Source organism: Lissotriton helveticus, chromosome 12, assembly GCF_964261635.1.
Source record: "Lissotriton helveticus chromosome 12, aLisHel1.1, whole genome shotgun sequence".
Lineage (NCBI taxonomy): Eukaryota > Metazoa > Chordata > Amphibia > Caudata > Salamandridae > Lissotriton > Lissotriton helveticus.
This window is the reverse complement of record NC_136073.1, coordinates 832,420,031-832,433,534: the sequence shown is the minus strand read 5'-3', so window position 1 is coordinate 832,433,534 and position 13,504 is coordinate 832,420,031. Positions and strand designations below refer to the sequence as shown.

The following is a 13,504-nucleotide window of genomic DNA, read 5'->3' as shown; positions in this document are numbered from 1 at the left end:
CTGAACAGCTGACAAAAGATGTTTTGATCAAATTGTTCTTAATCTTTTGTAGATAAATACATTCCTCCAGGTGCCACACCTTGATAAACCATTTCACATTCTGCCGCTGGCCTGATTGAGACCCAGGGGTGTCTGACGTTAGCCCTAAAGACTGGATTCATGTCAGGGTTTCAAGAAATCAACATTAGATAAATTATTAAATTCAATTATATTGTTGGGTATTATCCTGAAAATATGGCACAGGTTCAGCTCTCAAGGACCTATGTTGGGCACCTCATTTAAAGAATTTTGTATGCAAAGCCTTTAGTCTATACCAAACTGGAAAACCCAACTGAGGCCCAAATGTGGAACACCTCGCAAAATATGACAAAATGTGAGGTCCGGAATAATGATACTGGCATCCAGAAAGATATGCTGTGGACTTGTGAAAAACCGTCCCCCAGGCTACACAGCTAACCGCAGAAAGCGTGGGGTGTTCTGGGTGAAAATGTAATGATACACAATGCCTAATTTAAAAACATGAAATCATCCTATGTTTCTGTTAGGAGCCCACCAGCTGCACAGACAAATGTTGGGGTTGCTAAATACAAAGGCTGCCTTGTCTTGATTCCAACTCATGTTTCATTCATGCACCGCCCTATGTTTCCTTTCTGTTTATCTCACTCTTGCAGGTTCTTTTCCATTTCTTCTTGCTCTTTTTGTCACTCTTTTACAATCTTCCTCCTTCCACTGTTTTCTACATTTCTCCCTCTTCTTCTACGTGCAGGACTGTAGTCAAAAAATAAGTCCCAGTTCTAAAAATGATTTCTGATGCCCACTACCTGCAACCACCAGAACGAATAAAGCAGTGACTATATAGGAAAGAATGCAGCATTTGAACACGAAAGGGGGGGGGGGGAGTCATGCCAGTCTTACTGATTATAGAGAAGATATACATTTGCATCACATTAATATAAATGGAATACATTTAAATAATCAGTGGATACCATGAACATCTGTTCCTGCTTCTCCTTCTTGGATCACAGCTGGACACCCATGGCATATCACATAAAGTGGGTGAGTGTGATAGCAATCTTTTTGGGATGATGGGTGTCTTAAGTGGTTGACGTTCTAATTTAACGCAGTCGAAAATGGTAATTGGTTGCTTTTAATAGGAGTTTTTAATGTGTGCGTGGCTTTTGGCTTGAAATATAGGTGCATTTACTGACATAAAAAGTAAACAACTTAACACAACACAATGACATACTCAAGGCAACATAACACCACAATTAAAACATAACATGGCACATCCCAATAAAGTAGTCAAAATAGAACACAACACAAAAATTGCTGTACAGCAAAACAAAATAAAATTTTAATAACGCAGCATGAAAACACAGCAAGATAAAAAACATCAGAACAAATCACAGGCACAACAAAATGCCGCACAGCAAATGTGCCCAAATGTTCTTGTCACACACTATACCTCCGGAATCCTGTTTTCATAATATGGTGATAAAGGTGTTCAAAGCTAGCACTACATTAATGGCATCAGTCAAAAATGTTTTGTGATGCAGCCCACACTAGTTTGTTAAATAACCAGTTGTGTTATCTCAACAGTCTAAGACGTAACACATTTTGATATACACTCAAGCAGCTACAACACTCCGTTTCCTAAACAGTTATCATTTAAACCCCAGCAGATGCGACCCGATAGCAGAACCCGATACCTCACCACAGGATTTTGTACAAATATTTTTTTTAAAGTAAACCAAAATCTGAGAAAGTCGTGAGGCCTTTTAGCGACTCAACTGCCAAAGGGAAACCCACGCCAGCTCCACTCACTCCAGAAGGTTTGGGTTTTTCATTTTTAACTGCACATTCAGTATGGAAAATGAAAGGAGGTGAATTAAATCAGATTAAGGATAGTGTAATGTTCCCCTGAAATTTAAGAGAGCACCGGAATACTAAAAACATATGCATTGACGTGAGCAGAGGAATGCACCCCAAAGCTCTGTGGTATGGTGTGTGCTGTCATATAGAAGATGGGGAATGGAAATCTGAGGTTTAATCCTAAATCTACAGTTTAGCTGCAGCTTCACAAACAATCTAGTTTTTATTACTATTTTTGTTGCTGATGTTTATGTTTATTATTATTGTTGTTGATATTTGTTGTTATTGCTATTATAGCTGGTGTTTATTATTATTATTATTGTAGTTGTTGTTTCTATTATTATTATTACTACTACTGTTAATTGATATTATTATTCTTTTTTTTGTTCTTACTGTCACATATTTTATTATTGTTGTTGTTATTGCTGGTATTTCTGCCTATTGTTATTGTTTGTTGTCATTGATTTTATTACGTTTATGTTTATTATTATTTTTATTAGTGTTTATTATGTTACTATTGTACATTTTACTATTGATGTTATTTTGGATGTTATTACTGTTGTTTAGTGTTTTTTTTTCTTTTTTCTTTGTCCTCATAACCACCATATAGACAAAGTACCAAAGGAATTAACGGGAAATAGATGTCTCAGTTTATCTGAAAAACTGGAAGGGATACAAATCTTATAGGGGCCACCACTCCCTCAGCTTTCCACCGTATTCCAAAGAGTCACTGAGTCCTTAATTCGCCAATCTATGGCGAATCTTGGGGTAATTTTAACAGCCAGGTGGGGGCCGGCATGAACCGGATAACGGCTGTTCCATTGGTACAAATTATAAAAGTACCTTAGGAAATCAATCATTGGACTCGGGGGAAAAAAAAACAAAAAAAAACCCGAGTGAATCACTGAAGCCATGAAAATAAATGCCAAAAGGCCCTTTTTCTGTAATTGCCAGCTCTAGCCAGATCAGTGACTGAGGTCTGCAGTACTGAGATTTGCCAATCTCTAAAGGAGGGAGGTAGAGGGTCTTTCCATTTCCTGCAGATCTCTCTTCTTGCGAGCAGGATGGAATAAAAAATTAAACACCTGAGTGGATATTGTACACCTTCTAAGACTCCAAATATTATTAAAGACAAATCCATTATGACAGGTCTTCCTAAATATTCTGTAAGGGAATTGCTGATATCCTGCCAGAATGTAGTTAATTCCGGACATTCAAAAAACATATGTGTATCCGAGGCAGCAATCAAACCACATTTAGTACAAGACACTGACTGGCCTGCTGTGAATTTAGAAAGTCTTAAAGGGGAATAATACGCCCTATGCAGGGTAAAAATTTGATTTCTGCGAAGCCAGGACGGCTTGACAATACTCCACAAAAGCTCGAAGGAGGACTTCCAAAGATTTTGTAAGTCCAAATCCGTCATAACAGCACCCCATAATGAGTCTGGCAAAACAAAGTCTCCATCTGACTCCTCCAGAATAAAATTATACCATTTAGATATTTCTTTCTTTGCTGGGCCTCTATTTAGTAAGTCAGTAATAAATGGGCTGTGTCCTCCAAGATTAAACTTATTCTTATTGGCAGGAGATGCTTTATAAGCTACCGTCCAACTGTGAATCTGTATATATTTAAAGCGGGAGAGATTAGGGCCAACCTTGGCTTGCATATGTTCCCACGAAAATAGATCTCCCTCATAAAAGAGGTCACCCCATACTTCCACGCCTGCTAAGGTGTCATCAAGCCAGGCAGGATTTTCTGGCAAGTCCCACAGTGGAGTTTTCTCACAAAAATAATTTACTTTTATGCAATTCATAATTTCAGCCCAGGTTCTAGCAAAACCTTGTAGAGTCTTCAGTTTAATTTTTTTTTTAAACTTAGGATTTCCAAACTTAAAAAGAAAACTAGAATGGTTAATTTTTTCCCCCTCCAACATAGCTGCATACATCAGACCCACCCCCGAGGCCACGGGACCCTTCAATAGCATTCGTGAGTGGGATAATTGAAAGACCCAAGCGTACAATTTTAGAACCGGGGCTGTCAAACCACCCTTATCACGTCGCCGTCTTAGTTTTTTCCAGGCGATCCGTGGAAGATGATTGTTCCAGATAAAAGATGAGATATTTGATTGAAATTTGGCTAGGATTTTTGGATCGAAATATAAAGGAATGGTATTAAATAAAAACGAAATTTTTGGAAGAATAGACATTTTGATAAGATTGACCCTACCTATTAATGACAAAGGGAGGTGTGACCAAGATTGGAGAAGCTTGCGGCAATCTTTAAATACTGTGGACAAATTAACTTGGACTAATTTATTAATATCTTTTACTATTGTCAAACCTAGATATCGCATTGAATCGCCCAGTAGGAGTTCTGTTGGAGGGTTCACATCATTCCAAACAAGCATTTCAGTTTTGGTTGTGTTAATTTAATAACCAGACACTTGTCCAAAAGCATGAGCCAGTTTCACGATAGCCGGAAGAGCCGTAGCGGCTTCTGATGTTAGGATAAGCACGTCGTCGGCATATAATGCCACCTTCCTCTTCCAGCCTTGATAATAGAAAGGTTTGATGGAAGGCTCCTCCCTTAGATATTGTGCAAAAGGCTCAATGTAAAAGTCGAAAAGCAAGGGGGAGAGCGGACACCCCTGTCGGGTTCCCCTAGTGATAGAAAAAGGGCTCGACAGATCACCGTTAACGAGAAGAGATGCAGAGGGATTACTGTACAACAGGCTGATTGCCCTACGGAAACTCTCCCCGACGCCAAACTTGGCCAAGGCCTCCGACAGGTACACCCAATTAACCCTGTCGAAAGCCTTGGTTGCGTCTAGCGTGAGGGCCGCCAATGGAAGATTATTGGATGTTGCGATATCTATAGCTCCGATTAAATCATAAGTCAATTCATATAATTGTCTGCCCTTCAGGAACCCCTTTTGATCCGAATGAAGGACAGAAGGTGCAATATCGGCCAGTCTTGAAGATAGAACTGTGGTAAAGATTTGGTAGTCCACATTCAGAATGGAAATTGGCCTATACGACCCACACTCTTCCTTAGGCTTACCCGGTTTTGAAATGAGGGTAATAGAGGCGTTATCCCAAGATGATGGAGGGGACATTCCTTCTAAAAGTATTTGGTTAAACAGGTTAGTGAGGAAAGGAGTAATCTCTGAGTCCAAGATCTTGTATAACTCAGCTGGCAGGCCATCGGGTCCCGACGCCGTCCCCTTCTTAGATCTCTTAATAGCAGATATCACCTCACTCTCTGTAATGGGTCTATCCAAATATTGGGATTGTTCAGGAGAAAAAGAGGGCAGAGTAATTTTATTCAACCAACTTTTAGCAGATTCAGCCAATATTACTTTGTCCTCTTGATATATTTCCTGAAAGAATTCCCTAAATGCCTTCCTAATTTCATCATCTGAAGAGAGCTTGATGTTTCCTACTTTAATAGATGCAATGTTGTTCCGGACCTGATCTACTTTGGTCTTCCAAGCCAGTAATTTACCAGCGCCTTCACCATATTCGAAGTGAGCCAGCTTACTGGCCTCCCATCTCTGTTGGACCCTCAGATTTAGAATCGAAGCCAAACTTCCCTTCAGAGCCAGCAGTTGATTATGAAGAGGATCTAAAATAGACCTCGAGGCTATACTGTTAAGGTCAATCTCATGTTGAACACGAGCCATATCTGATTCTAAAGAGGAAATCAATTCGTTATAGCTCTTCCTCCGAAAGGCAACTTTAGAAACAATCAGCCCTCTCAACGTTGCATTAAACGAGTCCCAAATAGTTCTATTAGAGGCAGTACCATTATTAGACAAAAAGAAGTTGTGAGTCTCTGACTTTAGATACAAGATATCCTCCTCATTAGTGAGGAAAGAGCGATCAAAGGACCACGTAGTCGGGGTTTTTTACTACAAAAACCTAACACCAATTTAACCGCAGAATGGTCTGAGAGATGCGAAGGAGTATATTCTACTGTTTTGACAGAATCAACCAATCTTTGAGTAATCAGAATATAGTCAATCCTTGACTTATGGTGATATTTGAAATTTCTATAGGAAACCCCCAGTTGATTGCCCGACCTTTGTCGCCAGACATCCACAAACCCGTGCTGTCTCATAGCATCTAGTAAAAAAGATCTAGTTTTAGACAAAACCAAGGATCGATTATTCGGGGACTTGTCCAAGATGGGGTCCAACACAATGTTAAAGTCGCCGGCTAAAATTATAGGTCCAGAAATGGAGAGTAACTGCAAGAAAATTGATTCCAATGAAGAGGGGTCATCCTGATTCGGACCATAATAGCCGACTATTGTAACTAAAAAGCCAGCCATTAGAACCGAAGCTATGGCCCATCTGCCTGAAGAGTCTACAGCCTGTGAGATTAACTTAGCTTTAACTCCCCTTTTAAAGATAATCGCGACACCTCTTGTATGAGTAGTTTGGGTGGTGGAGACCGAGAAATCAATCCATCTATTCTTCTTAATAAGTGCCGAGAGTTCAGAATGTGTGAGGTGAGTTTCCTGCAACACCATGACCTGCGCATCCGAGTCCTTCACATATTGCAGAATCTTACTGGCTCGGGGCTTGGTGCGGAGGCCATTGACGTTCCAGGAAAGGAAACCTACATTACGCATCTCCTAACCAATAAAACATAATGATTAATAGTATACCAGAAAAGATATTTATAGTAATGTTAAATACTTGCGTACAGCAATTATGTGTGAAATATGAATTACCATTCCAAAAGCTTCCATTTAGGTTATTGAGGACTTTTTTACTTTTTTGCCACCCGTTCGCACTAACCCCCTCAGGGTGAGAGCCCCTCCCCCCGTGAAGAACCCTTGCATTATCTAACCGGAACAATGTCCAGTAGATAGTGCCCCACCGGTTGACCACCTGCAAGAAAGTCTAACCGCTAACTATTCAAGTGACTAATAACGAGTGAATAAAAGATTTGAAACAAGAGAAAAATTAATTGAATCTATGAGGATTTTAACTAGTATCGTGCACAAATAATGCGTATTTATATAGATATATCTGCCGTATGATTTTCATATTGAGAACATGAAAGATTAAATAGCAGGACCTATATTAGGCAATTAGGATTTTGAAGAGAGGGCGTCTAATATTAAACCTAGCGAGCCCCTTTGCCCAGATCCATTAATAGCTCATCAGCTGCTTGCACAGACCTAATGTTATACATTTTATTGTTGTGCATTACTTTAAGGGCTGCCGGGAACATAAGCTGGGCTGTTGCGCCTAATTTTCTAAAGGCATCCAAGCGCCTCCCAAATTCCCATTGCTTTTCAAGAGTTATTCGGGAGAGGTCCGATCTTATCAAAAAAGTAAAGCCTTTTCCAGACAAAGACTTTTGTTTTAAAGCCATATTTAGGATGCGTTCTTTTAGGACATAAGTGTGAAAATTGACTAAAATTTTGCGCGGTTTAGATCTCTGTGGATTCAGTTTAAAGGTATCTCTATGTACCCTCTGAATATCAAGTGACAGTTCTGCAGGAGTGTTTTCTAGAGACAGTGCTTCTTTCAGTAGAGAGACGATATACTGTTTAATATCTGACCCTTCAGATCCTTCCGGAACATTCAAAATACGGATGATCCCCCTTCTCGCGTTGTTCTCAAGGGACTCCATCCTCTCACTAAGGGCCAGATCTTCCTTTATAAGTTTCTTAATATCCTCCTTCGCCTGATCCAAATGGACTGAATGAATGCCAACCGTCTCTTCTAACACTCCAGTTCTTATAGTGAGACCTTCGATTTTATTGTCAAGTGTTTCACAATCATTTTTGAACTCTAGTTGATTAGCGGATGACTCGGCGAATCCCTTCCTTATCTCCAAAGTAAGAGCTGAAAAAATTTCCAGAGCAGAGGCTGCCGTCATCGGGGCTTGAAAGGAAGAGGAAGGGGCGGATGATGAGTTAGTGTCAAGTTGGACAGGGTTAACAGAGTCATCTTCATCCGGACCCCCCTATGCACCTTCCAACCCAGTAGAGTCTAATTTTTCAGCCTCTTCAGAATAAACTGTAATGGGGTCTTGAGGTAAACTCAACTCCTGCATAGATGAAGACTGGAGCTGAGATTGTCCTGGCCGGAGGAGCTGCGTGGACAGCGCCAGCTGTCGCTCTGATTCTGGGTCTAGTGATCCCTGTGGGCTTGCTGCTGAAGCCGTAGTTTGAGCCATTTCTATTACTTGACCAGGGCACTTTTCAGCTTGGTCTGTCACCTCAGATAATGCCGTATCCGCTAATATGGCAGATTGGCAAGAAGATGAGGGATTGCTCTCAGAGGTAGATGCCATATCTTGATCGTCTAAGCCTTCAGGAAGATGTAAAATCTGTGGAATGGCTTTAAAATAAGAGCGAAGTGAAGGGGTAATTTTTGAACCTGCTGGATGTAATATTTTAGAGTCCTTGGACTTCCCCTTAGTTTTACTCTTCACAATTGGGGTTTTAGACTTAAATTCAGTGTTCAAAAAAGAGGATGATTTCGTTTTGGATGATGTGTTGACACCTTTCACACCTTCTATTCCCCCTTCTGGAACACCACCTTATTTAGCCCTATTTTCTTTTTACGTCCACGACCTCGACCTCGTTTAGGCTCACCTTTGGGAGTATTTAGTAAGCTGCCTGTAAACTGTTGTTTAGTGTTATTATTTTAGTTGGTGTTTCTGTTTTCATTTTTATTACTAATATTCTTATTATTTATTGCTGTTAATATTTCTTTTATTGTTGTTACTGTTACAAAAGTTATTACTGGTGTTGATAATATTTTGCTGTTGTTTATGCCTAATACTATGGTTGTTGTTTGTTGTCATTCATTTTATTACTGTTGTTTCTTTTTGTTAACATTGTTGATACCGTTTCTTTTGTTACTATTGTTGTTGTTATTTGTAATATTACTGTTGTTGTTTTTGTTATTCTTACTGTTGCTTATGTTATTATTTTTGTGGTTATTTGTTTATCTATGTATACATCTTTCTAAATAATTCTATTTGTATGCGTTTGCATGCACTTCTACTTGTATCATGGAAGGTAATTACAGGGAGCTAGGGGTGCTCCATCTGGTTTGCCTTGTGGTATCCCTGGCATCTGTGCTTCGTAAAAGAATATGTGCCTGGGCCGAAAGTTTTGTGAGGCACCCACTGCTGGAAGATCAAGAAATATACTATTTAGAAGCTCCTGACAAGACAGTACATTATTTAATCAAGACCAACAAAACTATGATTTTAACCAGGTTTCTTCTATGGGCATCTGCAAAATTCCTGCTTAAAAAAAACTTATTGCAGGAATTATTTCTCCCCTCACACTTTTGGAGTGATTTTGCACCTTCTCATTTTTTATACTTCACTAAACTGAAGTTGGTAAAAGGACCAGATACTAGTGTCATTTACGGTCACTAAAGAACCAAAGAAGATTCGTGTTTCTTGTTTACTTAGAATGAATCAGAGTTCTCATGACTTGGGCAGTCTGGAGGAACTTAGCAAACAAAGGAACGCAAGAGAAAATACCAACCCCACAAGTTTGCACCACTAGAAATACCTAAAGACAACAATTTGTATGTGTTTGAAACTAGGGGTGGGCGGAATTTGTGTAATCACGTTACGCAAATCTCCGCAAAATGGTAAAAAATCTCCGCGAACACGCAGAAATTCCGCGAACACGCGGAATTGCTTGTTCGCGATGCTTTTTTACTGTTCGCAATCGCTGTTTGCGTGCTCGGGAGAAATGTCTCCTGAACACGCATTTTGAGAAAGCAAACAAGCAAAAAATTTCGCGAAGTCACGGAACGCAGAATTGGTCAATTTCGCGTTCTCCGCGGAACGTGAAATTACCCAAATTCCGCGAACGGAGCGGAATTTACCGCCCAGGCCTAGTTGAAACCATAACAAGCACCAGGAATATATAAATAATTCCACAAAGTGGATGGTTGGTTAAAATAATGTATTTCAGACAATTTTTTTTTCATTCTCCATTTCCCAGTTTTTTTTTAAACTATCTAATAAGAAGGAATAACAGACATGTAGTTTAATAAAACTTTATTAAATCATTTTATAAGTGCTCAATAATGCTAAACATTGTATTGTGTGTATTTTTGAAATATAGATTTGATTAAAATAATTGCAAATTTTTAGAGAAATATGATAGATCTGCTTTAAATATAGGGTGCTGGGTGGGTAGAAAGGTGGGTTGGCCACAGGTGTGCCGCAGGCTGCATGCTTTATGTATTACGTTAAGAAAATGCTAGATATTCACTGAAAAAAACAGGTTAAAGTGATGTTATAGTTAGGTGAAAATGTAACTTTTTAAACTCTAAAAACTAGAAATTTACCAGTTATAGTTATCTCAAATAACTATAACTCACACCCTCGCCATGCACTGCAAATTACCCAACATATTACTTCACTCATGACATCTTCTATGAGATCATTGATAATATCACTGCAACATTTGCAGTGAAATTATTGATGAGAAAACTGTGCATGGCGGGGTTTTGTAACAGTTACCTGAGAGCACGAGTCATAATTACTTGAAACAACGATACCTGCAAATGGCGAATTTCTGTAGTTTTAGAGTTTAAAATGTTACATTTCCACCTAACTATAATGTTACTTTAACCTTTGTTTTTTTTCAGTAAATATATATATATATATATAATATATATATACACACACACACACACATAGGTCTTTTCTTCTACTCCTGCACTTTGTAATAAACTTAAGGAGTAGGCATTGATTCGGAGATGTGCCGCTTGTTTCCTTCCCACACCAAATTTAGGCTGTATAGTTGAGACGATGATATGTGTATTCAAGAACTCATAAGCAGAAATTTGGAGAAAAAAGGTCTAGTTACTAAAATATATTTAAGGCTGGTATTTGAGTGATAAATCATGTGGCATCATGAAAACATTTTACAAATGATATTACCTTGGTGCCAGAGGCATTGTAGCTATTGCTGTTATGTATTGCCAATGTGGAGGCGTTCCATATTATCAAAGCTATTTATACATTACTGCTTGCAACCATGCCTGATGGACAGAGGTGATCGCCGGTAGTAATCATGAATATGGCGGCCACTACTGTAATCTTTTCTGATGTGGTCACTATTGCAAAACTAATAATATTAGTAGAAGCGTTTCATTGAACATAAGTAGCTCTTATTTCAGAAAAGTATGGAGACCCCTGATCTGGAGTAGTTAAACTGCTGTAAAACACAAGACTTGTTATTTGGAACGACAACTGTTTATGAAAAGGTGCGCTGTAGCTGCTTGATTGTATATCAAAATATGTTACGTCTTAGACCGTTGAGATAATATGACTGGTTATTTAACAAACTAGTGTGGGCCGGACCACAAAACATGTTTGACTGACGCTATTAGGGTAGTGCTTGCACTGAACACCTTTACACCCAAAAAGAGGATTTTGGAGGTGTAATGTGTGACAAGACATTAGCACACATTTCCTGTATGGCATTTTGTTGTGCCTGTGATCTGTTATGTTGTTTTTGTCTTGCTATGTTTCATGCTGCATTACTGCAATTTTATTTTGTTTGGCTGTACAGCAATTTTTGTGTTGCATTCTGTTTTGACTGTTTTATTGTGATGTGCAATGTAATGTTTTAATTGCGGTGTTATGTTGCCTTGAGTATGTCATTGAGTAATGTTTACTTATTTACTTTTTATATGTCAACAAATGCTCCATTTGTCCCAATTTTTTCAAAATAGTTATGGGTGAAAAGGTACTTATGATTTTCTACTTCTTGGAGCAATGGAATCCATAGGATGTGGATTTCATTTTGTGAACTTGAATCAACGTAGCAAGGTCAGACATGCCACAATTGCATTAACATTTCCAGTGGTGGCCTGCTCTGAATCTAAAATGTGCCCAAAAAGAGAATTGAAAGACGGGTGCAGTCGATGATACTCGCGGGATGTTGAAAGCTCAAATGTTCTTATTTGCATCACATCAAATCATTTGCTGTCAACATGTGGTTTAAGACCTTTTCCATCTGGTCTTTCCACATGCTGTGTGCTTTCTCATCCTCTTTTCTAACTTGGCATGAAAATCCTGTAATGGCAAGAATACACAGTTATGAAATTGACCTCCAAAATGCAAAATGGAAACTTTAATGGGCAGTTCTCGGTGCCGAGGAATATTCTTTCATAGTCCTAAAACTCTGGGAAAAAATGTCTTGAGTATTATGCCCAGATCCGTGTCAGGACCAATGACGTTTTGCAGTTTTGCTACAGCAGTAAAACATCCTCCATTGGTAGTATCCAAATTTGCCACATACCCATTCATCTAAGCCTTTCACAGGAATGGTTTGTCATGATTCAACAGTCGTCCTGAAATGCACTCTGGGAGACGTAGTTGAATGTACTTGCATTTCAACTGTTTTAGCAGTCTGGTACTTTCTTAGACAGTACTGGAAATCGCTTACACTTGTTTCAAAGTTGTTGCCACCGAAGAATGGTCCTTCGATTTGGTGGTGAAATAACACTCCTTTCTACGGTATAGTGAGCAAATTTAAAGAAAAGAAAATGTACGTTCACACCCTGAAGGAGGTCTTGTGCAATAAGTAAAATTATTATTGTTACTACTATTTGTGTGATCAGTGTTGTTCCACTTTCTGTTTGTTGTGTCGAGAGCTTTAAACCACTCTTTCTGCTCTTCTGAAATTCGTAAGTTCATATTACATTTAGCTAGTACTCATGTGTTTGACGTCAGAAAACTAAAAGACTGAGGGGCATATTACCAAGGGCCTTATCGCAGCTTTAGCGGGAATTTTCCCCGCTAAAGCGGTGATAATTTTATCGCCCTATTACCTAGCTGTCGCTAACACCAGTTAGCGACAGCTAATAGGCGATAGCAGGCATTTAGGGGCCCACTTTGCATGTCAGCGATAATTATCGCTAATGACATGCAAAGTAGGCGCGCCACAATGTTAGCGACTGGAAACAGTCGCTAATATCGCTATCCCCTATTACCAACTTTTGGAAATAATCGCGCTAAGCGCGAATATCTCCAAAAGCTAACGCCTGCCCAGAGCAGTTCTTAGCCATGTTATCCAATGGTAGGTGGATAAAATGGCTTAGAGCATTTTCTCGGTAATGCATGAATATCGCTGACTTTTCAGCGATATTCATGCATTTCGGCCGATTTTTATCGCTTAGGAGATAAACCTTGATAATATCAAGGCTCCTAAGCGATAAAAAAAGGCGAAGCTCGGCAATATAATTTTGCCCGCTAACCAAGCTTAGCGATAATTATCGCTATAGCTTGGTAATATGCCCCTGAGTTTCCAACACCAGGGACCGTATTTTGCATTTTTATTGTTTGTGCCGGGAACACCAATTAAAAGGTGTGCCCGGGGTAAACTATAAAAATGCGCCCTATTACAGTGAATGCGCTGCCCCGAGGGCATCCGCATACCCGCGCTGCCCCCATGCCTGCGCATTAATGTGGAAAACACGGAGCGACTGCATGCAGCCGCTCTGTGTTTTCACAATGCGAGCTGCACCCGCCTGCACTTATACAGGGGAATAGAGAAGCCCTTGCAGGCGGGTGCAGTCAGTGACTGCACCTGCCTGTAAGGGGATGTCTGGCTATGGACC

General features: G+C 39.5%; 1 long non-coding RNA gene across 3 annotated transcripts in view; it reads left to right on the top strand.

Annotated features, from left to right (window-relative positions):
• The window catches only part of LOC144798474 (uncharacterized), a 281,744-nt gene that overhangs the window by 145,992 nt on the left and 122,248 nt on the right, over window positions 1-13,504 (top strand). Inside the window, exon 4 of one of the 3 annotated variants that reach the window (XR_013603548.1) lies at window positions 53-177. The exons of the other annotated variants lie outside the window; for them this stretch is intronic. This is a non-coding gene — a long non-coding RNA (uncharacterized LOC144798474). Of the gene's footprint in view, window positions 1-52; window positions 178-13,504 lie in introns of those variants that run through there. 3 annotated transcript variants of the gene reach the window in all.